Here is a 9,225-nt window from a genome sequence, read left to right on the forward strand (position 1 = left end):
GACAAAACCCTTTTTCTAATTCTCTACCAAACCAGTAAATCCTTGCCTATGAAATTCAAAAGGCATCCCACGCTTGTAGGAACACAAATGCAATTCTTGTTAGACTTATCTCATGTTCTACATAATCAATTAAAACTGTTAAGTCATTCGAATTATTGATTATAATTTGGATAATCTGATTGAAATTTAATAGTTCATATCCGCGCGAAAGTTTCAAATCTACTTTCAAAATCGCACCAAACAAACCTGTATTTTAATCTTTATGTAATTATCGACACATTGATTCAAAATTGAACAATTCTAATCAGGCAAATAATAAACGAAGACATTTCTATTACATTATCATGTTCAAAAACCATTCAACGCAACTAGTGACTATTCGTGGCATCTCACTATAAAAAAAGCTATTATGAATACCACTTCACTGCAGTTGTCACTCCACTGAGTTCATTTTCAGTCACTTCACCGTCCGTGACAACGGGAATAGAGCAAAACAAGTGAAGTGACTGGAAGGTGAAGTGTAAGTGAGCGTGAAAGTGATATTCAGAATAGGGCCCATAATCGCATAACAGTCACATTGAGATTATACATGGGCTCCGTAATGTTGTGGCAAAAAAAATCAATCAGAATTATTTTATTACTATTCAACAATTATGTGAGATGATCTGTACAAAATTTCAGCTTCATATAAGCATTATTGAGTTCTCAGTATTTTTTTTTTTAATTTTGGGGCCATCTCATACTGACGAGAAATTTACACTTGGTACTCCATTTACTCAGTGCCTACTTTTGTCGAATGTTACAAATAAGCAGTTATGGCCAGACAGGAAATCAAAATATCAAAAGAGTTATTACTCCAATCAATCAACATTTTATGGAAATTAATCAAAGATAACATATATCCAGAGTGGCAACAAAACATGAAAATTACGATTTTATGTACAACTTTTGAATTAGATTTTGTTACTACCGATGACGCCCACACGTCTATGGCATGGACGTCCTCACGTCCCGAGCTAGCTCACCTGTAATTTTGCCTCTCAGGGTCGGCACACGTGTTTGGGGAATACTCACCGTAACAGACCTCGATCGTTCTCAACCTGCGAATCTTTCTTTCGGTTTTACAAATTCTAAACACCAAGCTTTCGATTTTAAATACAATCTATCTCTATTAAATCACTTTTGAGGAGGAGGGGGGGGGGGGGGTTCAATTAAATGTGATTTCGATTATTCTTGGCCTAGCTCACTGCTCGAGTTACCTTGACCTTGAAGGCTGGAACCGATGACTGCCGGATCTTTCTGGAGCGCTTCACCCGTACCAGAGCTGGGGTTTCGTTCCAAAACGTGGAACGAAGTGCTTGGCCGTGTAAAACAAATGGCCACGGTCGTTTCGTGACGTTACGACCGGCTCAACGCACCCGGGAGAGACTATTCACTGCACTCGTATCTTCTCGTTCGCGAACTTTGCACTTAACTTTCACGGACAGTTCGTTTTCTCGATTCACACTTACACACCGGATTTCACTATGACTGGCCCCAACGTGGCAATAAGGGGGTCCAGTTTTCTCGAAAAACAGACCGGATGGGTGATATAATCGCTACCCACAAAATCCCTGTCCGGATTGTAGCACTTCTCGTTCACTTAGGGTTTATCACTTCAGATTACGATACTTGCACCAGTCTTCTTCGTCAGCCAGGATGTTCACCAAAAGAGAGCTGCTCTAGGGTGCGAGCTCCTTTTATACCCCTCCAGGTAGTTGGGGTTCTATTGTGCGACGTTTATCCCATTGTCTTGCGCGAATCGGCTACAAGCTTGTTCGCCTCGGCAAATGAACTTCCGCCGCTCAGGCACTTTCGAACAGTGGCAACACTGAGTTACCCTAAAGCCCTATCAGTGGATCTACTATGCTAGTACCTCCCTTGATTTTTTTTATTATGGTGTTTAATATTGGTCATGAAATTTACAATTATATATATACATATTTTTTCTTTTTTTTTACAATCAGAATAAAGTGCAAAATAAAAATAACCGAAACAGATTTTCCCTGTTGGAACATTTGTCAAATGTTACAATGTTCCCCTCTTCGGAATAAAATTACACATTTTAATTATGGGTAATTTTAATTCAAATCTTTCGTGACGATTAATATATGATATAAGTATTACGTCATTTCTTTTGGGTAGTAGGTCCGGATCGTTCATTTACTGGACGATTGTTTACGAGTTATTGTGAAACTCTTCATTTTTTTAAAGTCTCCGTGGTTACAATATGAAATGCTCATTTTGATCATTCTTTCTTTCCGAGAAAACATCTCTCTCAAGTGGAAATTCAATTCTACTCCCTCAACCTGTGGGGGACAACCTTACTTTGGTGGGTTTCTAAACTTACCTATTGATTCAACTCTCTCATACTTTCATTCACCAATCAATCAAACGGGATCCCTCAATTTCCATTCACTCATTCCATTCACTCCTCCTCTCTCTCACACACACACACACACACATGTTAACCTATCTTACTACTAACTGTACAACCTTAAAACAAAATATTTACAAACCCTTCAATATTCTATCCTAACAATATTTTACTCAAACAGATCTTTAAACTTTAGACGCAACTGTCTAATAGTAAAACTCAATAATACTTCAAATTAAGTTTTCCAGTTTTCTTTTAATAAAAATGTCCACGGTATGATCGCGAATAAGAAATTATTCTATCATAGATTTGCAGACAGACTATTTAGAGCTACGCTGGTTTTAGGTGGGAACCGTGCCATATTCCTAAAGATTTCCCATTTGAGTCTTCAATCTCGTATGACGACGATCCAAGTTTGGACTTTATGCACCCAGGCAGGTACATTGGACCATACTTTGCATTGTAGTTATTTACTGCGCTGGACTGCTTCATGTTCCTGTAGTAGACTTCTTGACCGATATCAAATCCTTTAGCATGCTGACGATGTCTAAGGTTATAGCGATGCTTTCCTGACTCGTGAGCTAGTTTTAAATTGTGTTCCACCACACCATAGATCTTTTCAAAAAGCTGCTTTTGTTTTTCTGAACGCTGTTCAAGAGTTTGATCATGTTCAGAAGGGAGATCCTTGTGATCCGATCCTTTCACAAACAACTCATGACCGTGGGTTATGAAGTACGGGATCATTTTTGTAACAGAATGTACCGAAGAATTTAATATGGTTTCGATTTCCGAAAGCTTGGAATCCCATAACCTTTGGTCTTCTCTAACATATGTCCTTATTGCGGCATTCACTGTGCGATTGACCCTTTCTACTGGGTTTGCTTGTGAATGGTACTTAGCATTCAGCCAGTGTCGAATATTGAAACGCTCTAACAGAGACTTGAATTCTTTGGAAAGAAAACATGAGGCGTTATCGGTTATGATAACCTCGGGCGTTGAATTTCTGAAGAACCATTGGTCGCGTACAATGATACACAAGGAAGCACTGTCGATCTTGCGCACAGGAGTGAGCATAATCCATTTGCTAAACAGGTCCAAAATTACTAAAATGTACTGGAATCCTTTCTTACTCCGAGGCAAGGGTCCAATAAAATCCATTGCGATGATTTGCCATGGATGTTTCGTTATTCTCTGATCACCCATTAGAGGAACAACAGGTACGGAAGCTCCTTTGACCTCCTTACAGGTTTTGCAATCTTGAATGTATTCGCGCACTTCGGCGGCTAATTTTGGCCAAAAGTATCGTTGTTTAATGCGATCAACCGTCTTGTCTACGCCAAGATGCATTGATCCATCGTGATTCTCACGGATAATGTCCTCCCTATCTGGGACTGGCGGAACGAATTTCCATTCATACCGATGGTCATAGGGTAAATTAGGAACTGAAACAAATTTGTAAAGATTTCCATTCTCAATACGGTAATCTACGAAATCATCCGGATTGGCTTTTATTTCTTCAATAATTTTGTCATACCAAACCGAGGAAGATCGGGTTTCAATTACCGCTATGCTCCTGGACAAAGCATCTGGGACTTTGTTGTCCTTCCCTTTCCTATGTATGATGGTCATATCATACTGTTGCAGTGTTAAGCACCAACGACTACAACGGGATGCAGTTTTCCATTTAGTGGTCATAATGTGGGATAAGGCGGACGAGTCGGTTATCAAGGTAAAGTGGGCTCCTTCGATATACCCGCGAAATGCCTCGATAGCCAACAACGCCGCAAGGGTTTCTTTTTCGCACGCATGATAATTGCGCTGCGGGGTCGTGAGTTTATGGCTAAAATATGAAATGACCCTTTCTGAGCCATCTTGTTCTTGCGTAAGAATACCGGCCACAGCTACGTCGCTGGCGTCGGTTTGTATGCAGAACTCCTTCGAGAAGTCCGGACTCATGAGAATGGGGGCGGAGATGAGCTTTTCTTTTATGTTACAGAAAGCTTCTTCTGCTCGCTCATTCCATCCTAAAACTTTGCTCTTAGTTTTAAGTAGATCTGTCAGGGGTGCCGTAGCTCCGCTGAAGTCTTGTATAAACCTTCGGTAATAATTACACATTCCCAAAAATCTGCGTAACTTAGTTATCGTTGTTGGACGCTCATATTCTACCACGGCTTTAACTTTTTCGGGGTTCGGTCGTAAACCTTGTGTGGATAATAAATAGCCCAAAAATGGCAGTTCTTCTACGCCAAATTTAGATTTGTCTAAATTTATAGCGAGGTTCGCCGCGCGTAGGCGACGTGCAACCTCCTTTAGCAGTTCGACATGCTCTTGGAATGTCTCGCTGACGATAACTATGTCATCTAAATATACAAAAACTCTTGGTTCCAGTTCACCGTGGCCTAGGACTTGATCCATAAGCCGAGACAATGTTGCAGGGCTATTCACCAAGCCAAAGGGTAAACGAGTGAACTGAAACATTCCTTTGCCTTGTACACTAAAAGCAGTGTACCGACGTGAGGAAGTTTCGAGGGGTATTTGTAAAAACGCCTTCGAGAGATCTATCGTACTCAGATATTGGGCCTTTGGCAACTGACTTAAGATTCTCCCAGGGTGGGGTAACGGATATGCGTCTCGCACCGTACGCTCGTTAATTTTACGGGCGTCGAGGCACAAACGGACTTTTCCCGTAGGTTTAACCACGGGGCTACATTAAGCGACCAGTCGGAGTTACTCCTTTCAATAATTCCGACTCGAAGCATTCTTTCCAGCTCATCAGAAACTTTCTGTTGAACTTTAGGAGAAACAGTGTAAGGGTACTGCCGAATAGCAGATTTCTTCTTCCATTCATCTTGGATTTCAATTCGATGGGTAATTAGTGGAGTGGATGAGATTTCATCCGGAATAGCCACTTTGAACAGCTGCTTGACGCTTTCTAACTGTTCTATTTCTGTCTGGGTCAGCGAAGACCTCGACATTTCAGGGATTGGGTTCTTATCGTTTTCGATCAAAGCACATCGGTCAATGGACGGAGAAATCTTGAACCTCCTCCAGAAATCCATGCCAAGGATGCAATCTTGAATCAAATTTTCGATAACGAGGGTTGATATTATTCGCATTTGATTATCGAATGTGATTGGAATGTACAGTTTTCCTAGCACTTTTAACTTCGTTCCACTTGCAGACCGAATGTATAAGGGGGTATTCAAAGCATGTAACTTAGGACTGTTCAGTTTTTGATATGTGCGATCACTGATTAGGGTCGAATTACTGCCAGAATCAAGCAATCCTTTAATTATGAAACTATACAGCTTAATTTTAGCATAGGGTCTATTGTCATTTGCAACGGAATTCAAAATAACTTGCACATCTGGATTTTCCTTGGAGTACATTTCGTCCAAAGCAGGTTCCCAGAATTCGCAGAGGGTGATAGAATCTTGGAAGCTGTTCACGCGGATGAGTTCGACGACCGGCGACTTTTGGTCGTCTGAAATTCGTTTTTTATACAGAACGGACAATTCTGGGTGTCGAACCCTTCGAAGCCGCACATTCGACAAAATATACCGCTGATAGATCTGCATTGATCTACCGTATGATTTGTTAATCGACAAAACAAACACTGGTTCATGTGAGGGGGTTTGTGAGCGGCGACCAAGCTGTCTAAAGAACGAATATTGCTTGTATTTCCCTCCTGAATCTTCTCTTTACCGACTTGGGGCTTAGAATCTGAATCTTTCGGGGGAAATTTCTTTGGATTTTGTGGCGGTTTAGGTTGTTCTTTGACCGGTTTGTCGGAGCTTTTCTCGAAGGGTTTCGATTTTGGTTTATCGAACCACTTCTTCTCACTAGGACCTTTGGGTGGGGGTTTGGAGTCTGGTTTACTACACTTGATTTCGTTTACCACGTTCGTTGATTTTTCCGAGCCAAACATCTTGTTGTACAGGGAAAAGTTCGAAGCATCAATCTGACGACCAGCATCTACCAATTGCTGCAAAGTCGTAGTGGGTTTCCATAGTAGGTATTTCTTATAGTCACCACGCATATTACGCTTGACTACATCTAACTTCTCGGAGTCACTCAGGGTTTATCACTTCAGATTACGATACTTGCACCAGTCTTCTTCGTCAGCCAGGATGTTCACCAAAAGAGAGCTGCTCTAGGGTGCGAGCTCCTTTTATACCCCTCCAGGTAGTTGGGGTTCTATTGTGCGACGTTTATCCCATTGTCTTGCGCGAATCGGCTACAAGCTTGTTCGCCTCGGCAAATGAACTTCCGCCGCTCAGGCACTTTCGAACAGTGGCAACACTGAGTTACCCTAAAGCCCTATCAGTGGATCTACTATGCTAGTACCTCCCTTGATTTTTTTTTATTATGGTGTTTAATATTGGTCATGAAATTTACAATTATATATATACATATTTTTTCTTTTTTTTACAATCAGAATAAAGTGCAAAATAAAAATAACCGAAACAGATTTTCCCTGTTGGAACATTTGTCAAATGTTACAATTTACGCTACTCATATCCGAGAGAATTGAGTCAATATACCGTGCATCCCCGTTAATTTGAACGGAACCTCATGCAAACCATCGGGGTTCATTTTTAATTTGAACACCTAGTCACCCTAGAAACATGTTTCTGGTTACCTCTTTCACTGTTTTGTTTTGATTCTGCGTTCCGTTCCACAGCGTTCCATTTTACTTTACTCCGTACCATGAGCTAAATGACGTTTGAACCATTATTAATCTGAACGATGTGCAAATTAGCGGGGTACAAATTAAAAAGTGTTCAGATTAAATGTGGTCAAACCAACGGGGGTACCCGGTATAAGGTACAGTCAGTGCCATAAGTCAGTAACCAAATGCTGTTTTTCCATACAAAATGCTCAAGTTTGGGGTGCTGTATCTCAGCTTCTGGTAGTCCGAATTGGCTGAAATTTGGATGACGAACTAAAAATAACTTGAAATTTTGCCTGTAAGGGAAATATTACATTGCAGTCATTTTATATAGAGTTTCAGAGGGTTGTTCAAAGACAAAAGTAAGCAATCGAGAGACTTTTTAATTTAATTCGAAAACGGTAAGTCGTAGAAAGTTGGTGTGTTCTGCAAATCTGTGTGACTTCTGAAATTGAACAACTTTGTGGAACAGACCAACAACCCACAACTTACCGTTTTAGAATTAAATTACAATGTCTCTCGGTCACTTAATTTTGTCTTTGAACAACCCTCTGAAACCCTATGTAAAATGACTGCAATATAATAATTCCATGACAAGCAAAATTTCAAGTTATTTGTAGTTCGTCATCCAAATTTCAGCCAATTCGGACTACCAGAAACTGATATACAGCACCCCAAACTTGAGCATTTTGTATGGAAAAACAGCATTTGATTACTAACTTATGTCACTGACTGTATCTATGTTGTTCCTAGGAAAAAGTATCTTTTGGGTGAATGGAAGTATTTTGGAAAACAAGAGCTTTTTCACATAAAGAAATATGAACATTTCGAAAGAAAATAATATTTAAAAAAAAGATCATATTATGTAATGATAGAACATTGATATCGGAGAGGATGACAGAAAATTTTTACATTTTATGAAATACAAAATTGTGTTATGTCTCCAGACATTGCTGCCAAACGCTGTCGAACGTTCATAAACTGTGTTCACATTGATTCATATTTGTGGACAACTTTTTTGCCGATTCATAAATTGTGGCTTAAGACAATGTTCAAATAAGTGAAAGTTTCAAATGTTTTCAACAATTTCAATGACAACATTGTGCATGAACTGCATGTATATACTCCACTTTACCATTCGGCATTGATTTCATAAAAAAATATTATTTATTTTGCTCTCTATAATTTTTCAAATTTAAGCTGCGCCTTAAATGATTCATAACTGTGGGACCGGTGTACTGCAAGTTGATACGTCAACGATCGGGTTTTGATCGGTTCGATCTGCGATCGAGTAATTCAAATTCTCGACCTATAAGCTACATTGAACATTTTTCCACATCCCATACCAACGCTACTGCTTCCTTTTCCGTTTGGCAATATCTTTTTTCAGTTAAGGCTAGTTTGCTCCCGACAAGAAAAATAATCGCCTATCTCGATGCGTGGAAAATTTCTTACAAGAAATGGTCAATAAAATCATATTTCTTTGATCTCAGTACGCAGTTTAGAAGAAATGTCATTTTAAATGGACTCTCTGTAGGAAACTTTTAGACCTATTCAGTCAAGAAATTTCTTTACTTTTCTTGAGCAAAACAGCATACTTGGCTTTACAGTTAAACGTTTGCTTGTATAACTGCTGATACGAGGGTCACAATCTTTTGTTCCATCAAATTGAACCAATACCGCACCTAAAGCTACTGGTGAGGCATTCGCAATCACTTGTATCCTCAATGAGTTATCAAAAAATGACAGAGTTTGTAAATTAAATATTGATCTTTTTAAATGTCCAAAACTTTTCTGATGTACCTGCGTCCAAAAAAAATTTCTTTGCAAATTAATTGACGGAGTGGTTCCGTGATTGAAGCTAAGTCAGGAATAAACTTTCCTACTTACGTGACAAGTCCCAAAAAACTCCTGACCTCTTCGGATGTTTTTGGTTCTCTAAATTTCTGTAATGCTTCGACTTTACTTACAATCGGACGAATTCAGATATGATGACTTGAATTGAGTACGTCCACTCTATGTAGGTGCATACCGTTTTGTCTCAAATTCCGAACACTCGGTTTTTGTATAGCGATGTGGTTGAAATATTTCTCTGAAATATATCATCAAATTACTATGAAATGGCAGTCAATTATAA

Source organism: Aedes aegypti, chromosome 2, assembly GCF_002204515.2.
Source record: "Aedes aegypti strain LVP_AGWG chromosome 2, AaegL5.0 Primary Assembly, whole genome shotgun sequence".
Taxonomy (NCBI): Eukaryota; Metazoa; Arthropoda; class Insecta; order Diptera; family Culicidae; genus Aedes; species Aedes aegypti.